Raw genomic sequence first — 13,277 nt, forward strand, 5'->3', positions numbered from 1 at the left:
TTGAAGGTGAAACTGAAAGATTTCAACTCACATAACCTGAGTGGAGGACAGCTATTCTTCCTACCTATGCTTTCAGATGGCTAGTTAGTGCTTGAAGTTACCAAGATTTCATCAAGTTTCTGTCCTACATCAGGGAGAAATCACTTCTGAGCCTGGAACAAATCTATCCCAATTTGTTTCCATACAAATTGTGCTTAGCAGTATATTGTTAATGTTAAGGTTACTATTTTGAAACCCAACATAGAAAACAGACCAAAAAGCACACTGGGGATTTGTTCCATTTATAAGGTTTCCATTTGTGTAGCAAGTGAGCTTTTAGCCTCATGTACCCCTTTGATAACAACAAATGATCTGAGCCCAAGGTCTAAGGCACAGCTGGCTTTTAGGTTCATATACAGAATTACAACTAGGAATTTTAGATTAAAAAAGTAAACCTGATTTTTGGACTCAGAAACATGAAAAGCTGGATCTATTGCATGACCAATGGTATATATTATGAATTAAGTTAGCATTAAGAATCCCATAAAAAGGAATTTTTCATAACAGGTCAAGAATTCAAAATGGTAGGTTTACATCCTTCAAATTTCTGAAATATAAATTCCTCCATTGCTAGTGAGTTTCTGAATGGTCTAAATAGACATTACTAATGAGTTTCTAAATATGTTATTAAGAAACCCGAAGCTGATTCATATCCTGGTTTTTAAAACTTTCTGAGCAGTGAACAATTCATTACAGTTTAGTAACTAGGGTGCATTTGAGTAGATAATGTAGATGTGGTCATATATTACTCAGTTGGGGTTTTTTGCCAACTTTATTGAGATATAATTGTCATATAATACTGTGTAAGTTTAAGGTGCATCATTAGATAACTTTATATATATATGTATGCAAAGTGATTGCCATAATAAAGTTAGTTAACACTTCATTGTCTCACATAGTTACCATTTTGTGTGTATGCGGTGAGAACTTCTAAGATCTACTCTTGTAGCAATTTTCAAGTGTACGCTACCGTATTGCTAACTATAGTCACCATGTTGTACATTAGACCCTCAGAACTTGTCTTATAACAGTGAGTGTGTACCCTTTGATCCCCCTTCACCCACCTCCGTGCCCCCTCCCTGCAACCATCAGTCTACTCCATTTCTAGGAGTTCAGGGTTTTTGTTTTTTAGATTTTACATATAAATGAGACCATGCAGTATTGTCTTTCTATGTTAGATTTATTTCACTTAGCCTAAGGCCCTCAGGGTCAATCAGGAGAGGTCACAAATGGCAATATTTCATTCTTTTTATGGCTGAATAATATTCCATTGTGTGTATTTATAAATACAATGATTCCATTTCCTTCAGGTATTTACCCAGAAATGAGGTTGCTGGACCCTAAGGGAAGTTCTATTTTTTATTTTTTGAGAAACTTCCGTACTCTTTTTCCAGAGTAGCTGCATCAGTTTGCTTTCCCACCAGCAGTGCACAAGGGTTCCCTTTTCTCCACATTCTCCTCAGCATTTGTTACTTCTCATCTTTTTATAATAGCCATTCTAACAGGTGCAAGGTGATATCTCATTGTGGGTTTGATTTACATTTCACTGATGATTAGTGACCACTAATCATGTTTTCATGTACCTGTAGGCCATATTTGTGTGTCTTCTTTCCTCCCTTAGTCTTGAATGATTTTGGATTTAACAAACTAGAAATCAGACCTTTATTATGCAAATAGGGCCTTTGTTTTGAGCAATACAGTGATTACTGCTTTCCTCCTTCTCAAAAAAGTTGCTATGCTTCCACAGGAAGACTGCTTGCTTATCCTCCTGTTGTGCTATGGGGATAAATTGTCAAGGTGTATGTTTTAAACCAAAATATATCCTTAAAACCTACCTAGAAATATGCAGGCTCTGTTGCAGGTCAAAGATTTCCCTGATGTTATTTTTCTTCAATTGTTTCTCCAAAAAGTATGTTTTATTTAAAAGTCTCATCCTCTCCTGACTGAGCCAGCCAGGAGAATGCTGAAAAAAAAAAAAAAAAAAAATTATGCTTTATATAGACAAAAAAAAAAAAAATTCAAGTCTAGGCTTTGTTTTTATTTTCTTATTCAGTAATTAAAAATTGGAAAAGCATGCATATTTTAATTCTTTTTCACAATTAGTTAAATGTTTAGTCAGTTATAGAATATTGGAAAAAACTAAGACATATCTTAATAGCTTAGGGAATCTTATTTTTAATGAGAATTTTTAATCTTATTTTTAATGAATCTTATTTTAATTTTTAGGGAATCTTTTTAATGTGTATGTTTGAGACAGTTAATCTAATTTCAAAGTCTGTCTTCTAAACATCTAATCAAACAGAATTCATAGAACACAATTCTGAGTAGCAGTGTTTTTAGCTCTCAGGATGAAGCATATCTAAAGAATTGCCATCCAAATAGGAATATGAATGATTTTTAAAATATCTGCAAACATTTATAATAAAGTCACTTTTGTACACTTCAGGCCACAAATAAAACACCAGAGAAATAAACTTAGAAGAACTGTATATGAATCATATATCACAATTGTATATTTTTCCATAGTGCTGTCCCGTGTGGGTTTTTTTTTTAACGTTTTAAAAGATGTCCCTAAATTCTAACTGTAATTCCAGTTCTGTGCAAGGAACAGGCACCCACACTTCTGATAGGGAGCACACAACAGGCAAAATGGCTCCTGGACAAACTTTCCAGGCTCCTCTGTGACATTCATACTTTCCACCTGTTTTCTTGAGGAAGCCAGCATACCAAGGGCAGGCCTTTGCTTGGACTTGATCTTGCTCACCTCCTGGGGTTCCCATGAAGTCTTCAGCTCTCCTTCTTCACCCCTAGGGAAGAGGCCTTGTCATTCTCATCAAGAATCACACTCCCAATGCTACTTACATATTTGTAACTTACTGGCCTTGGTTATAAGGCAAATGGATACATACAAATTCTGTAGAAATTTGCTCTTTTATTCTTCTCAGTTGCGTGGACTGGAGCTTCATGATTATACCAGGTGCCCTTATTTATTTTCACAGAAACAATGGTGTACAGACTTAAGAAGGCAATGTAGACTCTAGAGCTGGGTACACTGAGTTCAGATTCTGCTTCTATCACTGTTTATGTGTTTGCCTTTGGGAAATCACTTCTCTATGTCTTAGTTTTCTCATCTGTTAAAAAGTGGACAATAATACAGCCTACTTCATAAAGTGGTTGTGAGGATTCACTGAGTTCAAGTGCTTAGAAGAGGGCTCAGCACAGAGAAAGTTGGCAAATATTATAATCACTGGTTATTCCATATATAATGAAGCCTAATAAGGACAGAGAACAGTGGAATACTTGGAAAATGCTGCATTTGAGAAAATATCACACTTTTATAATAGAAAACAAGTATCTTTGCTAGGATTTTCTCATCACAAACACTGCTAATTATGGCAGCTTTTTTTTTTTTTTAATGGCAGCTCTCTATAGAAACATGTTCATCTAACTAAAAGTGACTCTATGGCATACATTCAGCAAGAGGCATGTGTTCATAATAACCACTTATTTTTGGTGCCTAATGAACAGATTCTTATTGTTGTAGTTCTTTGGTAAATGCATCTGATGAAAATGCCCATGGCTTTCTACATTCTTCTCCCAATGTCTGCATCTGCTGGGTGGAATGCTGGAAAGAGATAACAGAACTGCCTGCTCTGCCCTCACTCTGAGGATAAAATTTATGAATTCAGGAATATAATACGAAGCTGTGTACCCAAATACTGAGGACAGTTAAAAGCTGGTGTTAATTTCCTATGTATTGCATATTCTTCAGAACTGAAAGAGAGCTAGTATTATTTAAGTACCTTTCATTTATCAGGTTCATTGATTTCTTATTAAGAGAAAAACAAACCATAAAAAAATGTTCATTTTAAGTCTTAATTCTCTTATTTACCAAATGGCTAATTAAGTTGTGCAAGATGGTGCACAGGGTATAAGACAGAGCTAAGATGCCATCCTAAGCCTGGCTGACAAAAAGCCTGGGCTGTCTTCACAGCATCCAGCAACCCCATATTTCCCTGCCTGTTAGTCAAGGACTAACAAGTCCTACCAATAGTGCATTCGCCACTGCTCAACAACGCAGTCATAAAGGTCTAAGGCTTCTTTTGGGCTCCATCTATGCCAGGTGATACCTACAATCCTTTTACTTAGAATACATTTCTTTCTTTCATAGAAAATGTACTTACTAAGTTATCACAAATGGGTATGTCAATTTGAACCACTATAGTTCTTTGTATCAAGAATTCTAAATACTATTTTTTTTTAATTTTTATTTATTTATGATAGTTACACACACACAGAGAGAGAGAGAGAGAGAGAGGCGCAGAGACACAGGCAGAGGGAGAAGCAGGCTCCATGCACCGGGAGCCTGACGTGGGATTCGATCCCGGGTCTCCAGGATCGCGCCCTGGGCCAAAGGCAGGCGCTAAACCGCTGCGCCACCCAGGGATCCCTCTAAATACTATTTTATAAACAACCAGAACCCTGATCTTTGGGGTAGTCAAGCTTCAAGTTGTGTCTTCTGGTCTCAGCTTGGATTGCTCAGCTGAGCAACGTTAAAGGAAACTCGGTTTCCAGGTGAAATTATCGTGGAAAGTTTTGTTTTGTTTTGATTTGATTTGATTTCATTAGCCTCAGGTTGTATGTTTTAGCATTTCTTATCCCACTTTCTAAGAACAATGCTGTTTAGAGTGCATTTCATCTCCACTGAATAATCTGGCCTTCCACATTCCTCTTAAAGTATTCATTTTAGGGCTTTAAATGTAGATTGTTAACCCATTGACAAAGATGACCTCTCCACTTAATGAAAGTGGCATATGTTATATGCCACATTTTCATCAATTCATAAAATTGCCCACCCACAAGCAATAAAAGGAATGCCATTATCATTTTAGCAAGATAGAGAATGTCTCAGTATATTTGCCTCTCTACCTGCCTGCTGTGTTAGAAATACTCCAAACCACAAATGGATTGTGCTAAGCATCTGGTTGAATACTCAAACACATGGTCAAATATTCAGGTTTTCCCAAACATCTGGATGTTTGGCACCTTCTAAACAGAGCATATGCATATTTGCTAGTTTTGCTTCATGTAGCAAAGCAAACATGGATTTGCTGTTTCTTTGCACAATGAATCAGTTCCTGAAATGTCTACGAATCCAATTTAGACGGATCTAATTATATCTTAAGTGCACTAGTGGCGCTTACTATTTAAAGAAAATCTGTAGTGAATCCTTTTGTAAAGTGAACAGTCCCCTTGAAAAGCGAATAACTGCAAAATTAATCCGTGTTGCATGTTTGTTTTCTTTTTCTAATATGAGTGGATGTGGGTTTTTTTTATTGCTGTAAGAGCATCCATTATCTCACATGGCATTGAAGAATTAGAGATGTGGCCATTTCCCACCTATCAGTATTAGTGGGGGAGTGATGGGGGGAAATCAGCCACAAACACATCTGCCAGTCCTTGAAAGTAGAAAGGTTTGTGCATAAAATTATATGGGTTTGATGGGGAAGATTACATGAAGTCTTTACATTTAACATTCTGGCATTCAGCATTGCAAGAGAGGATAACAGAGTATAAGGATAAGAATCTATTTGAGGATATTAAATCTTATGTTTGTAATGGAAGTGACAGAGTATGAGATATTAAGCAATCAGAAATGAGAAATGAGCGATGCTTCTTTATGTTTATCACATCCCTGTAATTTACTGCAGAAAGCTCTCAGAATACCCCAATGAACATTGAAAACTGCAATTATTTTCCTCTGCTTGTCTTTCATCAAGGAAAATGCAAATAAACTTTAAAATGATTCATGGAGACCAACAATCCTCATCAATCTGCTGATGACTGAAAAGAAAAAGAAGGAGTAGTTTAACACCTACGCTGAATCTTAACTGAGGAATAATAATATAGTAAAATATCCTGTGAAAAGTGTTTCGCATATGAGAGGAAAGACTTGTTTGAGTTTAAGATAATAAAATTGTGCCTGAAAAAAAGACCATGTCTCTATCTATAATCAAGAAGGAAAGAACTTGACAGGTTTCTGTGGTGAGCACTGGTGTCTGACCATGTGGCCAGTCTATCAGAGAACCACTCTGCAATTTTGTTTCCAAACCACAGGAGCAGCGCAGCAGACATCCTTAGCATTGTGAATGAACCACACTCCACCAGGTTCACGCTGATGCTAATCGACTGTGTCCTTCTGAGCTCCACAAAAATGTATTCAACTGAGAGAAAGAGAGAAACAAGGCGATATAATAAACATCAGAGGGTTGCTAAAAAAAATAACAGAGTCCCAGATGGTTGAAAATAGAAAGAACACTCTTCCCTTACTGCTTTTCCAGGTTTAAGTGATGTCCCCCATTTGAAACCTGGGTCAAAGCTGGGTGGAAACTGTTTCTTCCCTCTAATTTCCCTTGGTATAGGCTACTTGACATTGTATGTCTTCCCTCATCATTTACTTAGCAATAATTATGCAGCACCCAAACGAGCAAGGCATTCTGTTGGGCACTGAGGAGATAACAATGAACAAAACAGGCAAAATTTCTGTCCTCGTGGAACTCACATTTTTATGGGGAAGATACACAGTAAACAATTTGGCAAATCAATATATTAAGTGTTACAAATACAGGTAAAACAGAAAAGAGGAATAGACAGTATATTTAGAGAAGTCCACTGGAAAGGGACTTATACAATGTAGTGAAGCAGCAAGCCATGCAGAGATTAGAGGAAAGAACATTTCAGGCAGATGGAGCTTCAAGGGTAAGAGCCCTGGGCAGGAGTGTACCTACTGAGCCAAGGAAGGGCAAGAAGACCAGTGACAGCTAAAGGAGACTAAACAGGGGATGAGTACGGGGTGAAATCAGGCACCAGTGGGGCTCTAGATTTCTTAGAAAGAGGATCCAGAGGTGCCGGTATGGCATCTGCCTTCAGCTCAGGTCATGATCTCAGGGTCCTAGGATGGAGTCCCCCACCCAGCTCCCTGCTCAGTGGGAAGACTGCTCCTCCCTCCCCCTTTACCCCTCCCCATGAATGTGCTCTCTTGCCCTCTCATTCAAATAAACATATAAAATGTTGAAGAAGAAGAAAAAAAAGAAAAAGAAAAAGAAAGAAGAAAGAAAGGAAAGAAAAAAAGAAGAAAGAAAGAAAGAAAGAAAGAAAGAAAGAAAGAAAGAAAGAAAGAAAGAAAGAATCCAAAGCCAATTTAGCATCATTTAATATAATGGTACCTGTTACAAATTATCAATAAGTGTTTTATGAAAGAAGAGGGTAAATTGTTTAACTGCACATTATTGTTGAAATTTCACAGTATCACAGATATGGCACCAATATTAAAACAAGAGGCAATACCTGGCCTTAAAAAGCCCTGGAGTAGGAGAGTCATGGGACTGGAGCCATTTAGAAAGCAACTGAGGTCATTCATATGAAACATGATGGAGCCCTAAAGAAAACAGAGGCAGTGTGAGCCAAGGAGAGGAGATGAGCAAGAGCAATATAGATAGTTTAAAGGTTCAATCAAAAATGTAAATCCTGAATAATTGGTCAGTGCCTCACAGAAAGTCTGGGGAGGGCTCTTTTCAGACATGTGATACTCTGCCCCTTATATGCTACATAGCTCCAATTTGTTTGCCTCCTGCCTCATTTCAGATGTTGTCTGCTCTCCATAGACTTCCAAATATTTCCCTGGATCCTGACTACTCCCTCTCCTAATTTCTCCAGGACCAGTCCCTTAATTCACTGCAGTTTTAACTCAAATATATATTAAATGTTTCTTCCATTCCAGCTTCTGTGCCAGGGACCGGAGTCTCAAATATGAGTAAGATGTTGTCCTGCCCTAGAAGGCATATCTTAAAGAATATCCTTGTCTATAACCTCTGACTGAGTCTAGAAAAAAAACTAAAAGCCTTGAAACCATGGGTTTAAAGAGAATAAATGGTGAAATTAGGAGATGAAATAAAAATGGGTTGATATGTCACTTCTTTAATTCCCACTTTAAGATATGCACATGAGAGAATAGACCTCATCTATTTCTCATGAAAGTCACAAATAAGATTACCAGAAACTATTTCCAGTATAGGTTACTACAAATCACTCTCCTATATTCAACATTGGGTTGGTGCTGTACAAAGGCAAAAGCTGGAAGCTGGGTCCCTTCTCCCACACAGGCAAACATCAAGGACCACAATTAAGGTGAGAAACAATCATGTTTCTGCAAAGTGGATTAGAGAAAAATTTTCCAAGCTGTAAATGGCAGCCTGACAAACACCATTACAGGCCGGATTCAGTGAAAATGCTGCAGATGTGGCTTCTTCCTGGGCTATAAATCACAATGAATCCACAGGACACTACTGGAAGATGGAGAACAGGAAAGAGGCTGTGAGTGTGACAGGCCCACCAGCCTCAGCTGGCTGCACACTAACGGAGGGAGATTCAGTGTGCCAGTGAGGACTCCCTCTCTCTCTCACTCCCCGCCACTGACTCTCCTGAACAGTATTTTTTAAATCAGGTAAAATCAAAGACAACTCAACATCAAATGCAACCTTACAACAAAGAGAAATCCCAACATAATTTGAAGATATTATGCAGAGGATCCCTGGGTGGTTCAGCGGTTTAGCGCCTGCCTTTGGCCCAGGGCGCGATCCTGGAGTCCTGGGATCGAGTACCACGTCGGGCTCCCGACATGGAGCCTGCTTCTCCCTCCTCCTGTGTCTCTGCCTCTCTCTCTCTCTCTCTATGTCTAAAATAAATAAATAAATAAATAAATAAATAAATAAATAAATAAATAAATAAGTCAGAAGAAGAAGAAGAAGAAAGAAGAAGATAATATTATGCAGAAGTGAAGGGATGGCGAGCATCCCTGCCTCTAAATTCCTGTTAATAATGACTAAAGAACTTGCGAGTTGTTTACACATCCATGAATTTAGATGGTTTTCTGTCCCAGTTGGCTGACCCATCTTCTTCTCTCCAACAAGCTCCTTTCTGAGTCACTTTCTGGTTCTGTCCTGCAATCCACAGTACTAGAGAATTGCATGCTCAGGGTCACTGTAGCCAGGCAGGGACTGATTGAGGCAAGTGGACTGTGTGAAGCTTGTCTGCTGGTAGGTTTGGAGAGTTCTGGGCTGGGGGTCAGAAATGAGAAACATCTAGCTAGGTCAGAGGCCAGAGGCTATGAGGACAAATGTTTCCTTGAGTCACCTCTGCGGACTGAAGGATACGTTTTTGTTTTTGTTTTTTTTGTTTTTTGTTTTTTTTATCTTGAGCTGCTTGTTGATTCATTCATTCATTTATTCACTCATCAAATATTCACTAAGCACCTACCAGGTAGGCTGTGAGCCAGAGGCACTGCATACATCACACACCAACTGTACACCGAGATACTCATACAGTCCCAGTCCCCATCCTTGTCTGTGATGCATCTTTAAGATTATTTTTCTAGTTAAATCAGGTGGAGAATTTTGAGTATTATGCATATGCAGTCTATTCTCTTTCCTCACGTTTCCATAATGCAAATCACCTCATATGCAATTGTAAATAGGGTAACGATGTCAATGTAACGTGGAAGTTAAAGATGATATTCCCAAATAACAGCAGCTGAGCATAAAGCATACCAGCCTAGCTAAAAATAGCAATGCTGAAGAGGCACAACAAAGTCCATATCCTCCTTCTTATTGTGGACACTTATTTGGACACTTGCTCTCCCTTGGAAGCACTTATAAGTCAATTTTCCCTAATCTAAACAAAAGACACAAATGTAAGGTGATAAAGGAAATGACATCTTTAGCATCCCCACATTCTGTGCAAAGCCTATGCCTCTCTCTCTACCTATATCATATGACATGAGGCCTTTGTCTCCATAACCTGGCACAGCCTGTGTCCTTCCAGACATCCCTTTCCATCAAGCTATCTTCACATTGGTGTGGGTGAAGACGAGGATTACTGCAGCATTTCCTTGTTCCACTGTGACAAATCTTTTTAAGTACACTAATGTCTTATTAAAATTTTGTTTTTGCTAGATCTCTTTTTTAAAGTTACATCGGTTGAAACTGGTTTGCCCTTACTCTTTATCATAAGGCCTGTTCTTTTTAGTGAGCAATCTTACCTACAACCTGGCTCTTCGGCAATGCATTTATTGCACTGTGACAGGAAAGTGGGTATAGGATTTTCCACGCTGCCTGTTCAAGAACACGTGTCACATTCTACATGCTAATATGGGCTTTTCAAGTGAAAGTCACCAGTGGCACAAAGTTGGGAAGTGTCATCCTTAGGTCAAATAAATCAAAGGGATAGAAATCTGTATCAGATCATGGCTTGTTCTACTTTCCCCTTTCTCAAGCTATGTTAAAGAAATCTTTAAGCTTTACAAACTTATTTATCAAAAGCTCAAATTTTTAAAATTAGCCTAAATTTTAATAAAAGAAGCATTTATGGAGTTTAGATAGAGAAATAATAGCACTGTAGACAGAAACAAATTTTGACACTCTTAGAATAGAGCAAATTGAGAATATTTTATTTACAATTGTAAGTTAATTTAATAATTTGAAATTTTATTTTTTGCTTTATTTAACTCTAAGTATTTTAATGCCTTCTCAGTATGTAAAACCTGTTAATATTTGGATTATTCTATCTTTTCCTATTTTAAAACTTAAGTAAAAGTGTACCTGGCCGGAGCACTCCACCCTTGGTTTAGGGGTTGTGAGTTTAAGCTTCATGTTGGGTGTAGAGCCTACTTTAAAAAATTAAAAACTGAATAAATAAATTTTTTAAAAAAATAATAAAACTAAAGTTCCAAATTTTCAGAATTAAAAGACTGAAAAAAAAAAAAAAGAATTAAAAGACTCACTTCTTTACCTTGCCACACATAAGTTTCTCAATATCTCTGATCTTTCCTATATCTCTGGGCTTATTCCTACACCAATTTCCCTTGACAGGGCCCACTGGGCAGCAGTGCATGTATGCATACCTGTCCACATACTATACTCCAGCAGTACTCAACCATTCATATTGCTGACGCATACTGCCTCTGCACCTTTATAAATGTTATTTCTTCCATTTGAAAAGCCCAATTCTCCCATTTCTTTTTACCACCTTGGTAATCCTATTTATTTTCAAGTCTCCACTCACATCCCCTCTTTCTGGAAGCTTTCTCTGACTCTCTGAGAGTTGTTTTGTTCCCCTCCTCTGTGTTTTGGGGTCCAGCACAACTCAGAGAAAATGGTCTAGAGCAGCCGACAGTCTTTAACAGCGTTCATCATGCTCTGCTATGATTGTTGATTTACAAAAAGATATTTTATTTCTGAGAGACTGAAAACTACATTAAAATAGGGGCTGTATGTTACCGATCTTTGTATTTCCTAGTATATGCCACAGTGCCTAGCATGTAGGAGATATTCAATGAATGTGTGAAAACTGAATATCCTGGCCATCCAATCTAAAGAAGGCACCAGTAATTCTCCACATGTATCGCCGTTCTGTTGTCTTTATAGCATCTACCATTATCTGATATTTTCTTTTTTTTTAAGATTTTATTTATTTACTTTAGAGAGAGAGAGAAAGCATGAGCTGGGGGAGGAAAAGAGGGGAGAGGGTAAAAGAGTGGGAGAGGATCTCAAGCAGACTCTGCACTGAGCGGACAGCCTGATAATGGGGCTTGATCTCACCACCCTGATATCGAGACCTGAGTTGAAACCCAAGAGTAAAATGCTCAACCCTCTGAGCCACCCAGACACTCCATTATTTGATATTTTCTTACTTATTTGTCACTCATTCATTATTGGTTTTTGTCATCAGAATACAAGCTCCATTAAGAGTGGGTCTTGTCGTTTTGTTCATCATTTTCCCCCAATGTCTGGGACAAAAGAGGTACTCAATATCTAGAAGAAAAGAGATGCAAAGTAAAACTATTAACTGTGCAAAATAAATTACTAGATCCAGATTTTACTCTCTTCTACTAGTACCAAGCTTTTCAATAATTAGTAAATCAGTTCAGTGTCTCCATGGAGACATTAAAATACTGTGATTTCAATTAATCTTTTAGTTTTAGCAGTATGAAATTCCAAAAACAATTTTTCACTCCTTTGGAAGATCTATAAAGGCCAGTATAATTAAGTACTATAGAACACAAGTTTCAAAATCTAAAATACAATGATTATTTGCTAACTTTTGCCTTTTTTTCTTCACTCATTCTCATTTCCTGCTGAGTTTCAGTTACTCTTTTGAATCTAGAATAATCAAGTATTTGTGTTATCAAAGCAAGTACTCTTACCTAATATCAAAGCAGGCTGATCATTTAACATTAAAGAATAATAGTATAAAATGAGTCTGTAGCCAACATTAAAAATGAATAGGAAAAAAAATGAATAGGATCATATAACAAGAGAGAGTTACTGCAATGACCTAGTCAGTTATTCAACAGTAACATATTTTAATTAAAAAGTCATTTAGTAATGACTAAGTCATTCACTAATGATGTCTAGAGGCAAAAGGAATAGAGACTGATGTCCCCAAACATCTTCCTGTGATGGCATTTTAGATCAGCTGGGCCTAATCAGACTAAGAGGTAGTTATCACTCCTTCCTCAGACATCACATAATAACATTACTCATATTTCACTTTTGACATGTTTTGCTTTAAACCATGCATTAAACAAGCATTTCTTTAGTACCTATTATGTTCTAGGCTTTATGCTCTAGCTTCTTCCCCAGCCTCATTTAGATCATCCTATTTTCTCCTGTTTTTTCTTTTTTTAGACTTTTTTTTTTTTTTTTATGATAGTCACAGAGAGAGAGAGAGAGAGAGAGAGAGGCAGAGACACAGGCAGAGGGAGAAGCAGGCTCCATGCACCGGGAGCCTGACGTGGGATTCGATCCCGAGTCTCCAGGATCGCGCCCTGGGCCAAAGGCAGGCGCCAAACCGCTGCGCCACCCAGGGATCCCCTTTTCTCCTGTTTTTAATCGAAAGTGAAATTCCCCAGCACCTGGGTGGCTCAGTGGTTGAGTGTCTGCTTTTGGCTCAGGTCATGATCCCAGTGTCCTGGGATTGAGTCCCACATCGGGCTCCCCACAGAGAGCCTGCATCTCCCTCTGCCTATGTCTCTTCCTCTCTCTGTGTATCTCATAAATTAAAAAAATAATAATTTGAAAGTGAAATTCCAAGCCATTTCCTGAATTAAAAGATCCAATTGCTTACCTTGAGAGAGAAGCAAAAGTGAGTCAGAGAACCAAAGGTATGTAGAATTTGAGATT

At 37.9% G+C, this 13,277-nt stretch overlaps 1 protein-coding gene across 3 annotated transcripts in view; it reads left to right on the plus strand.

Annotated features, from left to right (window-relative positions):
* The window catches only part of KCNQ5 (potassium voltage-gated channel subfamily Q member 5), a 495,778-nt gene that overhangs the window by 327,818 nt on the left and 154,683 nt on the right, over positions 1–13,277 (plus strand). The window lies entirely within an intron of this gene.

Source organism: Canis lupus, chromosome 12, assembly GCF_003254725.2.
Source record: "Canis lupus dingo isolate Sandy chromosome 12, ASM325472v2, whole genome shotgun sequence".
Lineage (NCBI taxonomy): Eukaryota > Metazoa > Chordata > Mammalia > Carnivora > Canidae > Canis > Canis lupus.